The sequence below is a fragment of the Pseudoliparis swirei genome, chromosome 7, assembly GCF_029220125.1.
Source record: "Pseudoliparis swirei isolate HS2019 ecotype Mariana Trench chromosome 7, NWPU_hadal_v1, whole genome shotgun sequence".
In the NCBI taxonomy this organism is placed as follows: Eukaryota; Metazoa; Chordata; class Actinopteri; order Perciformes; family Liparidae; genus Pseudoliparis; species Pseudoliparis swirei.
Window position 1 is genome coordinate 26,797,656 of NC_079394.1, and position 12,349 is coordinate 26,810,004.

General features: G+C 39.0%; 1 long non-coding RNA gene across 1 annotated transcript; it reads right to left on the reverse strand.

The window, feature by feature from the left end:
• Nucleotides 1-8,496: 8,496 nt before the first annotated feature.
• On the reverse strand, nucleotides 8,497-11,023 carry LOC130197073 (uncharacterized). The gene is made up of 3 exons (XR_008832372.1): nucleotides 10,789-11,023; nucleotides 10,280-10,610; nucleotides 8,497-9,282 (listed from the first exon to the last, which is right to left on the reverse strand). It is a non-coding gene; the product is annotated as an uncharacterized LOC130197073 (long non-coding RNA).
• Between the last annotated feature and the right edge of the window lie 1,326 nt (nucleotides 11,024-12,349).

Below are 12,349 nucleotides of genomic sequence, written 5' to 3' on the forward strand. Positions count from 1 at the left end.
ACTTGCAGTTGTATGCCTCCGCCAACCATGTGTCTCAGATGGCAGTTTCCTTTCACGTCTGTCCAAATTGTCACAGATTCATAATTTTATCCGACGAGACATTAGTGTGGAATCGTCATCCAGATGGACGTTTGCGTCACATCCTTTGAAATTCCCTTCAGGCGTTCCTGAGATTTTTGCATTAACGAGAATGGGACAGGACGGACAACCTGAAAAGATAAATGTCTCGGACCGTGACACAAAAATCAAGTTTCACCTCTTTCTTAATGTAATCAAATTATAATATTTCAATCTCCTGGCACAATAGAATCTCATTTATTTGAAGGTGTGTTCTTCAGATCACACGCTGCTATAATCTTTAACCCGAGCAGACTTCACTGTGGAGTCTTCCCTCTTCACAGCCGTGGTACAATTATTTACCGCGTAGCCCGATTTCAAGGCTCACGGGCTCATCTGATTATTCACATTATTATCAAAGTCCTGACAAAATCAGCGAGGACTGAGTGAAGCTAAGGGAGCCGAGACAGGAAGAAGCTAAATAAACGTAAAGTATTTTTAAACCAACTCCCCAGATAAAGTCAAGAGGTTGTCAGGTTTGAGGGAATAACGCAGTTGAATAAAAAATAGATTCTTTGGTCTAAAAAACAAGTTTTATTATACATATCTCATGAAATAATGATGGCAACAATTAGTTTTGAGTTCTTACCGTCTACCTTCTTGTCTCTTTCTGTGACTGCTTCACTGTTGATGTGAAACTCAGTTTTAAATGGTTTGTCTTTTTAATAAAAAGCCCCAGCTCTGCACATAGCTATGAATGTCTGGACTATAATCTTATTGTAAGATAAATGTCCCACAATAAAACTCCAATGCAGCTCGTCTGGCACCAACGGCGTTTGTCACATTGATTACCTTCGCATTGAAAATGCGGAAGGTTATGTTTTGATCGCCGTGTATTTATTTATTTATTTATTTATTTGTATGAGTGTTATTCGCATAACAAAAAAAGTTTTAAACCGAATCGCATGACATTTGGTGGGATGATTGGTTATTATCCGGGGACCATTTGATTAGATTTTGGGATCGATTGGGTCAAAGGTCAAGGTCATGAAAAGGTCAACATATTCTTGAATCGCATGAAATGGTGGGATGATTGGTTATTATCCGGGAACCATTTGATTAGATTTTGGAATCAATCGGGTCAAAGGTCAAGGTCAAGGTCATGGATAGGTCAAAATCATTTGTTTACCATAGCACGGTCAATTTCTATCCAATTGGCATGCAACTAATGCCAACATGTTCATAATTCAATGCCCAATCTTGTGATATGCGAAGGTATGCGCTCTACCGAGTGCCCGTTCTAGTTTTCTTTTGTTTTTCCCAGAGAATATTTCATGGCCACAGTTTGCAGTCAGATTTCAGATCAGCTTAATGTAAACAGCCATCTGTTTATATGTTTTTAACGACAGATTGTTCAATCTCACACTGACAAGGTACCGCTGTCATAGTTATAAGTGATATGACGATTGAAATGAAGTGGTGTTCTCTGATTTCGATGGCGTGGATGGAATAAAAATAGTCTGGTTTATTTAATTTGGACTTGCCCATCGTAAGTCTATCAAGCGTTCCTGAAGAGCCCCAGGAGACGCACACACGCACACGCACACACTCATCTTTGATGAGTCAGCCAATCATGTTTGACAATAGAGTTGAGAATAAAAGTTCATTTTGGACCTTACAAAAAGCAGTTGACAAAAGAAGCCAGCAGAAAGGTCCATTAGTAGTTTTGAATAATATCAAACACTTTTTCTCGGAAGATGGAGTTCATCCAGCGGTCATTGATTTTAAAATAATGTTCGAATTTACATTTTTTTAAGGGCTTCTTATTCATATCGACTTGAGTTTTGGCATTTCAAATTCATTCTCGACCTTAATTAATGTCAGCTAAAGTTTCAAAGACCAAGAATGAACTCTAAAGCCGCCCTGAAGGAGAGCCTGTGTCTGGGTCAGAACCGGGATCAGGTACAAATGCACCCTGTGCTGAAAAAAAGACAAACGATTACATAACATTTGAAAAACCACACCTTACTAGTGTTAGCAGTCCAGTGCACGCCACCAAGCTGTAAACATGTTGCATATTAAGAACTCTGTCGAAAGCATCCATCACAACAGAATTCACACATTTTCTTTATCTCTTTTTTTTTTACGTCCTCTCTAATGTTAATTGCCTGCCATAGCAAATAAATACCTTACATTTCAAAGTGCAGAGTGGAATGATCGCTCTTGCTTTCTTTGCTGCTCTCGGGTCGAGGCGCTCTTTTTTCAGCTTTCTTTCTTTCTTTCTTTCATTTCAGAGCAAATTAGCTTTTCGACACTAGCGCCCGTCATGGTAGAGGAATGCATCTGTCCTCTCTGATATGTCACTCGTGGACGCGTGTGTGAAACTGCCAAACATTGTGACCTGTTCATGTGCAATGGATGAATAGGGCTTGAGACATCAAGCAGGTGTATTGATTAGTTTCAGGTGACACGTCTACGTCGGCTCTTCCCTGGATTTCTACTGCCACCCACATTCCTCACGTCTTATGACTTTGCATATTACGTCAGCACTTTACATCAATATTTATTACTGTTTGAGATTGAGAAATTGCTTCGCAGCGACAGCCTTGGATGAAACCATTTCTCCTTAAAATCCAATTACTTTGCCGAGTTATCATTTTGCGTGAGCGCATTGGACTTTTAGTCAGGAGAATAAACCAATTTGAAAATAGAGAGAGGCCTTGGTGGATAAATCCGTGCAGGGTTCTGTGTGTGTGTGTGTGTGTGTGTGTGTGTGCATGTGCGTGTTTCTGTGTGTGTGTGCCCACCACATCAGGGATTCTCAGTCAATTGTGTGGTCTACAGGCGCCTCCCCCACTGCCTGATGACTTCACATTTTCTCCGCGTCTCACTGCAATCTCAACGGCAGCGGGGCAGGTGAAAAAAATAATAAATCGGAACGCGTCTCTGGTATTGTTCATTTTATTTAAGTTATGTAAGTTTTATTTTAAGTTCAAGAGGAATATGTATAAATGTTTTTGGTTATTTAAAAAAATGTAAATGTGTATGTATACATAATGTATATGGTGTGTGCAGCATTATAGAAAATTATATAAAAGAAAATTAATTTAAATAAACCCGTTTGTGCTCTTTTTTTCACCCCTTGCCCAATAAGAATCGATAAAAGAATCGATAAGGAATCGAATCGATCAGCAGGAATCGATAAGGCATCGGAATCGTTAAAATCTTATCAATTCTCATCCCTAGTTAAGATCATTCTCCTGTGACGGACCAATCGCTCTCATCCTCTCCGCTCTCAAAGGGAATTCATTGCGCTCTCATTTCACACTTGATTGTGGATGGAAAGGGGGAAAGAAAAAACGAGGAGTATGAAGGGGTGAGGAAGAGGTGGAGTAAAGATGCTTCTGGGGAGGAGAGATGAGATGGACATGGAAGGGTCAGGAGGGGTCACAAGAGGTCAAATAAGAAAAGCTGTTGGGGGGGCTGGAAGAGGAAATGGACCAAAACAGAGAAAATACTTTGATCAGAGCAGCAGAGCAGCTTTTTTTCTTGGTGTTTCTGAAGATGTGATTTTATCATTCTGCATTTGTAAACAGACATGGTACCAGCAGCGATGGGAAGTCCGGTCTAAAATTGATATCACAGTAACGGTATCATACTATATGTGGAGGAGTCACATATGCACGCATGGGATAATAATAACTGTTGATTAAGTTAGTTCATCCAAATGTTTGAGAATATTTTCCTCCACGACATATGAGCTGGTCGATCAATCGCAGCATTTCACCCACAAAAGTAGAAGTATCGCCTCCCGATTTGTCTGCCTCAGCCAATGAGTCATGTCGCAGTCCAAAAATATAATGTTTTCTTCAATTTATTCCATCAAAAAGGTGTGACATCATGGCACATGTGTGAGGTCACAGTGATCTTTGGCGACCAAATTTGAATCAGTTCATCCTCGTGTCTATAAGTGGACGTTAATACCACATTTGAATATTCGGGAAAATTTGAGTAAAACACATTTACTGCATTCTGGTGATTTTGTTATTCAATTCAATTCAGTTTATTTGTGTAGCCCAATTTCACAAATTACAAATTTGTCTCAGAGTGCTTTACAATCTGTCCACATAGACATCCCTGCCCCAGAACCTCACATCGGATCAGGAAAAACTCCCAAATAACCCTTCAGGGGGAAAAAAGGGAAGAAACCTTCAGGAGAGCAACAGAGGAGGATCCCTCTCCAGGATGGACAGGTGCAATAGATGATGTTATGCAATGATGGAAATGTTTTTTATTTTGTAAAGGTAAAAAAAATTCAGGGGACGAAGATGAATCTGAAATGAAGCTTGGAGTTTTATGCCCAACATGTTGGTAATCAACTGGAATTCATGATGGACGGCGTTTTGAAGACACATCTACAACAGATGCTCTATACAAACTTGTTAAAGTCGCTCTTTAACCCGACGATCATTAATCACATATGGATCCTAAAAAACTAAAAGTCATAAACAGCAAGATAAATCTGAATGATTACACCGATACAGTAAATACACAAGTTTATAAAAACTACCTTTCTTGTGTGTGCGTGAATGCTGACAATCTTTAAAGGTGCATGCGGCACCAGAGTAAAAGCATAATATATTTATTTTTTTAAGATTTATTTTTATTAACACACATTTTTTTACAGGATATTTGTCGTGAAATAGCCAGCATTTACAGTTTTTTATACTGAAAGTATTATTTTACAAAAAGAAAATACACAAAGGTATAACCTTGTAGAAACACCACACAAGGATGATGGTTTTTTTTGTTAAATCATAAGATGAAAACAAAGAGAAAACAAAACAAGACAAAACAAAACAAAAATATTACACAAACTTTTCCCCTTCCCACCCCTCCCCTTGTATGGCTCTCAGTTTCCTTTCATTTATACATCTACACAGTCTTTATACAGTTTACATACACCCATCCGTACACATTTATATCTACATAAACCAATACAGTATTCACAACATGTACATCATTGTGGACCCCCCAAAACAACCCCCCCCCCCCCCCCAAAAAAAGAACCTGCAGCAGGTTTAATTTTGACGCCGGTCCAGGAAGGCTCACACCACCACGATCCAGAGATGGCAGAATGTCTATGAAGGGGCCCCAGATTTTTCCAAAGGCTGCCTGCTTCCCTCTCACATTATACAATATCTTTTCAGGTGTGCAGTAAGACACAAGCATCATATTTTGAGAGAAACTGTACCGACCCAGAAGTCGGTGTCCAAAGCTGTGCATCGTGTTGTCTCCCCCTCAGACCCAGAGGGTCACATGACCCGCGAGCGGCTCTCTCTGCATACGCTGCTCTCCATCGCCGGTAGGATGCCGAAAACTTCAATGAAAACACTTCTGATCCGGCATACGCGTCGACGTTGTGTTGCTTTTTGTCCTCACAAATATTGTCTCCACTATGCCTGTGATGAAGTGCAGCTCACAGCAGCTGCCCCAAGCTTCTGAGTGGGAAGACAGAGAGCGACCGGCCAGAAGACTGAAACATGCAGGTATGAAAAAACACTATTCTATTTGCATTTTATTCTACAGAATATAACAACTTTTTTTTGGTTCATAACAATACAATAAAAATAAAAAAATTGTATCCAATATGATCATTTATCGTCTATCAATAGAATCAAATTGGGATTATTGAGAAATTGTGATACACAATTATATTGAAATAATAACAACTACATACATTACATTTCTCTACAGTTCTTTATTGAAAGAACAAATACTCAGTATTTTCCAATTTCAAGGTCTGCTTGTTTTTATAGAGACTTTTCATTTGTTGAATTGCCAGAAAATATGCTATTATATGAAATGAATTGAATTAAATCGTAATAAAAGATTTTGGTCAGAATCAACTAATTATTTTAGGCTTCATTAGAGCTGCTTTTGCTCAGTTTACTCCAGTCCTGCTCAGTCATGAGTCTCCTTCTAGCTTTTCTTGGTCTCCTCGTTTTTCCCAAGATAGAAGGTTGAGACACGGTGACACACGGAGACGACTGCCGTCCCCGCTTAAGCTGCTTCCTTTTATTTTGAAAAATAATGTGGCAAACTCTACAACATGGACACTGTGTGTGTGTGTGTGTGTGTGTGTGTCTTTCTGAAATTTCCCCCTTTTCCAAAAAAAAAGACTGTGCCAGGCTTCAAACGACGGGGTCTGTTCTTTGTTCTGCGCCACAGTGTTTGCATTGGAAGCTTTTTCCGAGAAGTCTCTCCACGACTGAAGAGCTCCCTCTCTGCTCTCTGCTCTCTGCTCCATCCACTTCGATGCGTTGCTGACGCCACTCGACCTGATCAAGGGATTCAAACCGAAATGGAACAAATCAAAGAAATTTCGTAAAATCTGCTATTTTTTTGAGGAGCGTTAACTTCAAACTAAGATAAGATAAGATAAGATAATCCTTTATTAGTCCCACAGTCGGGAAATTTCAGGATCACAGCAGCGGTGCACGTTAGAGCATTAATAAAAATAAAACACAATAACAACACTAAATACTAAATACAGAGGAAACTAAATATACAAGGGGAAAACAAAGTAAAGTGCTGAGTAAAATGCTACATGTCGTCCACAAATGCCACTTTACTTCCCGCACACCTTCCCGGGTGGAAGTGCGAGATGTGAGAGCCGCAGAGATAGGGACGCAGAAATGAGGACAGAGATGGAGAGAGGGACGGAGATGAGGAGGGGGCGCTGCTGCCTTCCCTCTGCCGATGCTTTTAGTGAGTGCGCTATAATTTTCTCGAACAGGAAGAGTGACTGCATGGAGCTTCAAACAGCAGGACCTGCTCTTTGATCCTTATCTTTTCATGAAGAGACTTCTCTGTCTGTGCCTTCAGAGTTTCCAATCCGCCTTCTGCCTTTATTAAGAACATTTAAATGAAGAGGACAAAATTGCTTCCTGATTCAGCGCTTTAAAGTGCACAATCAGAATTCATGTTCATGCAATGAGAAATGTACCTTTTTTTGTTGTTGCATATATGCCTGAGCCACCGGCAATTAAGAGTACTGGAAAGTGTTGAACCCAAAGGTTCAGGGAACAGGATGAGTCATTTTGAAAATTCAGGATCAGGAATGCAAGTGATGAGGACGGATTACAACTCACCGCTTTGTCGTCTCATGAAAGATAGAGGCCTACGATTCTCTTTTCAATTTGTAAAATAGTTTCACAGTGCAAAAAAAAGGAGGAGAATTGAGAGAGGAGGGAGGGCGGCGAGAGGAAGAGATAATTGAAGTTGTGTTCATCTTTGCTAATAAATAAATAAAGTATATCCAAAACTAAAACGGAGCAGCATGCGATCCAAGAACCGGCCGAGTATCACGAAGCTTCATGGACGACGAGCTTTTGGCGGCAGCGCATGTGTGGCGACCCCGGGAGCAAAGCATCGTGTTCAGCGACAGCTCGGACCTGCTTGGATGCAACTGGGGACCTCCTTGCATTCGTTTGGCCGTTAACCGTTAACTCTCCAGGCGTCTCGTTATCTCTCACACACACACACACACACACACACACACACACACACACACACACACACACACACACACACACACAGATAACCGTGTGGGACTGAAATGAATTGCCTTCTGTCCTAATTGGACTCAGCAGTTGAGTTTGTGGTCATTTTGTGTTTTTTTAGTATGAACTACTTGATTTGATAACTTATATTTGGGTAAAATACAGCAGATTCTATTGCTAAAAATGTATAAATGTTTTGCTTACTTTGAAGCGGAGGTGTTCGCCTCCCGGTGGCCGATGGGCGGATCGGGGCTCATCTGCATATAACAGGCCAAAGGTGAGCGAGGTAGTTGGCGAGATATGTGACTGAGACCCAATGAACGGTAATAAACTATTATCCAATTAAAACAATACTGTTCCAAACCTATTCAGAGATCTAAGAAGAGAATCAACCTTCAGGTATACAGGAAAGTTGGATCCTATCAGGTGATATTTTTATTTTTCTGTGACTTGGACCAGGCCACGTGTCAAAGAAACTGAAACGCCTTTTGTCTGTGAGACCAACTATCCCTTTAATTTATGCACAGCATATCTGTCATATTCTTCTCAAAAATCAAGTGTGTTCAATATTAATATGCGATAGACTTGTTGTTCTATTCTCAAAAGAAAAGAAAAAAAATCAGCTTTCAAAATAAAAGCCCTGAGTCGAAGGAAGTTGCGCTCTTAGCAACAGTAAAACCATCACAGGCGGGAAGTGATACATTAGTGATTTGGTCATGTTTCCACCTGTTACCTTGTCCAACAGCACACAGGGATTAAAGGGGTACACTTTAATTAACATCTGATCACTTTAATTCACACGTTATCACTTTAATTCACATCTGATCACTTTAATTCACACGTTATCACTTTAATTCACACGTTATCACTTTAATTCACACGTTATCACTTTAATTAACATCTGATCACTTTAATTCACACGTTATCACTTTAATTCACATCTGATCATTTTAATTAAAACGCGATCACTTTAATTCACACGTGATCACTTTAAGCCATAATTGAATCCACTCTAATATATGTATTGGATGTAGGCGACATACAATACAAGGAACAATGTCAGTATCAGTATGTTATAATTCTAGGATGAAATTCCATTTAATAACAAAAAACATTGATGAAGTGTGTAAAGTAGAGAGGATGGTGTTTAGTGTTTTGAAGAAAGTGTGGTTAACAATTGAAATCTGTGTCTAAAGCAGATAATTGTGCTTATAGTTTAGCAGAATTGGTTTAGGGAGTAGGCACATGAGTTACAGGTTGTGGTCATTGTGTTATAAGTTCCAGTTTTTGTGTGTAATCAATCGAGAAAAACTGTAAGTGAGAATGATGCAGAGTCTAAAGTGTTATTGTCTGGTGACCTGTCGAGAGTCCGATTGATTATCGTATGATAGTCAGGAGTCTGGGACTCATTATGAATCATTCTGAATGACACACAAGCGGCAGGTTGTAAATCCCAGTGTAGAACAGAGGGGTCAAATTCACAACACGCTGTGGTAGATTTCCCAATCGCTGATGGTCTGTGATTTAGAGGCAGCCGAGGCACAGGAGTAATGGCACTGTTTCAGAGCGCGAGCATATGTACCTGGAAGGCAGCCTCAGATTTAGATTCATCGTCTTGGCCGGGAGACAAGTCAGACTCCAGTCTCATCTGTTGACCACACTGTAAGAAAAAAACCCGTAAAAAGAAGGTCAAATGAGTGGCAGCTACGGCTGCCAAACAAAAACCGTAAATTTAAGGTAAAATACCTTACTTCAAATAAAGGACGAAAACCATAAATTTACAGTAATTTTCATTAAAGATTTTGCAGTGAAATACTGTTTTTTTACAGATTTTTCCTGTAATATTACAATCAAACACCTTAATTAAAGTGATATTTCTATAGGTTCTGCAGTGAAATACTGTTATTTTACAGATTTTTCCTTTATTATTACAGTCAAATACCTTCAATAAAGTGATATTTCTAAAGCTTCTGCAGTGAAATACTGTAATTTTACAGATTTTGCCTATATTATTAGTCAAATACCTTCAATAAAGTCATATTTCTAAAGCTTCTGCAGTGAAATACTGTAATTTTACAGATTTTGAATGTATTATTACAATCAAACACCTTCAATAAAGTGATATTTCTAAAGGTTCTGCAGTGAAATACTGTAATTCTACAGATTTTTCCTATATTATTACAGTCAAACGCCTTCAATAAAGTGATATTTCTAAAGGTTCTGCAGTGAAATACTGTGATTTTACAGATTTTTCCGATATTATTACAATCAAACACCTTCAATAAAGTGATATTTCTAAAGGTTCTGCAGTGAAATACTGTGATTTTACAGATTTTTCCTATATTATTACAATCAAACACCTTCAATAAAATGATATTTATAAAGGTTTTGCAGTGAAATACTGTGATTTTACAGATTTCTCCTGTACTATTACAAGTGTTCAATTATTATGAAATATAAGCTTTTGAGATTACTGTGAAAATCTAAATACATTGAAACATCTACAAAACATTCAATGTTTCAATTAAAGTAGAGGTTAGAAACTGAATTACATATAAAGTACACACCAATATTGATTTTAAAACATTTTATTTAATGTACATTTTCAAAATCAACCAATTATTCACTATCAGTTGATAAGTGAAAGCAAAACATACCACAAGAGGTCCATAATTGTGGGCGGCTGTAGCTCAGTGGGGTAAGGGGGCCGTCCTGCAACCCCAAGGTTGTCGGTTCGATCCCGGCTCTCCCCATTAGTTGCAAGTCGAAGTGTCCTTGAGCAAGGCACTGAACCCCCAGTTGCTTCCTGGTCGCATCACTGCAGCCCACTGCTCCTTAATAACTAAGGATGGGTTAAATGCAGAGAACTAATTTCCCCTTGGGGATTAATAAAGTATATTTCTTCTTCATAAATATTTACCAGAAGTGACAGTGCAGATAAAGAACAATCTTCCAAATTTCCAGTAATCAGCCAGATCCTCGGTGCATCTGGGGGGAAAAAGGGAAGGACAAACAAATTCACTGGAAAGTCCTGAGAAAGTTGGCTTTCATTTCTTCCCATTCCTTTAAACAAACTTAAACTAACTATTTTGAAATTGTCTGTACCAATTGACATTCTGTCAATCTGAACAGTCAGCTTTGACAATGATAGTAATTAAATGATTACCTATTTAAAGCTGCACGCAGTGCATGTCTTAGCACTTCCATCAGAAACATGTGAATCACGAAAAGAAGAAAGACGTGAATTCACAACAATGGGCACGTTTCACAGATGTATCATAGCAAGGTAAACACACTTGTAGCTAAACAAAAAAAAGAAGCTAATTGATACATCTAGATCAAACCAACCACCGATAATTATATTGTGACATGTCTGAGGGTCTTTTCCTCAATGCCCCTTTAGAAATAAAAAAGGGTAGATGATGATAATGATGACGACATGACTTTGAAAAGTATGCTCACATCACGGTGGCCCTGAGAGATCAACACACTGCCACTTAAGAAAACACATGCAAAAAGACAAAACACAGGCAAGTTAAGATTAAACTTTAGCAATTTGACAACACATGTCCAGCATTTAGAGAACATGCCGCAAATACAGAAAACAGAAGTGTTTCCAAAGGACAATGGTGATGAGCACGGTTTGAACATGTTTGTTGCTGCTAGTTTGAGACTCGTGAAGTTATTGAAGTGACGTCGGCTCCGTATACCATCTGTTTATGTTGGGAACTGACTTTTGCTGCTGCTTTACTTTGCACGTAAAGTGACCGCTGCACGCAACTCATAGGACTTTGCAGAGCGAAAAGCAGAATTCAATCTCATATGACCTCATCTTCAAAATTGAAAAGTTACGTTAACTGTAGCTTGCATAATAACCATATAAGCAATAACTTTATGGTGGTGATAGTAGTACGAGGTATGTTCATTTCAGGTAAGGTAATAGTGGTCTGTTTGGGGATTTTTCAAGGAAAGAAGTCTCATGGGAATGCTTGGCTTACTGTAGACTATACGTCTGTATATTTTTTTGGTCTAATAATGCCTACATGAATATGATGCAGGCTACAGGCTGTCTGTCCACACTGTTAAACCGGATAGTACAGTTTAAAATCTGTCAAATCTCCTCAGAAATAATCAGAATGACTGATATAATTCAGCTTTTCCGCTCTGCAAGGTCCTGCGAGGTGCATGCAGCTCACTTTCCGGTGAGTAGAGCAGTAGCATATTGTAGGTCCACAACGTAAACAGATGATACAATACCCGATTTCAATAACTTCATGAGTCACAAACCATAGCAACAGCAAGCCTGTCCAAGCTGTGTTCATCACGATTTAGTGTCCTCTTGAAACACTTTTTCTTAATTTGCAGCGCTTTTCTGTACCGTGTTGTGTCGTCTGAATCTGCAGCGCTTTTTCTAAATGCTGCACATGTGCTGTCAATTTGATGAAGTTGTTTTCTTAATTTGCTTGTGTTTTGTCTATTAGCATGTTTTATTAAGTTGCAGTGCCCTGACCTCTCAGGGCCACCGTACAACTCAAAAGAAGGCCGAAGGAAAAGCTCCTCAGTTTTTTTTATGGCCAGTGGAAGAACTGTCTTAAAAAAGTGCTTTGCTCAGATCATTAAAGTACTTGAGAAATCATATCTAATATTAATCACAATGTAAGGTTTTGCAATAGTGGTTCAAATGGACTAATATCTTTTATATATGCTGCAGTGGATACTTACAGTGA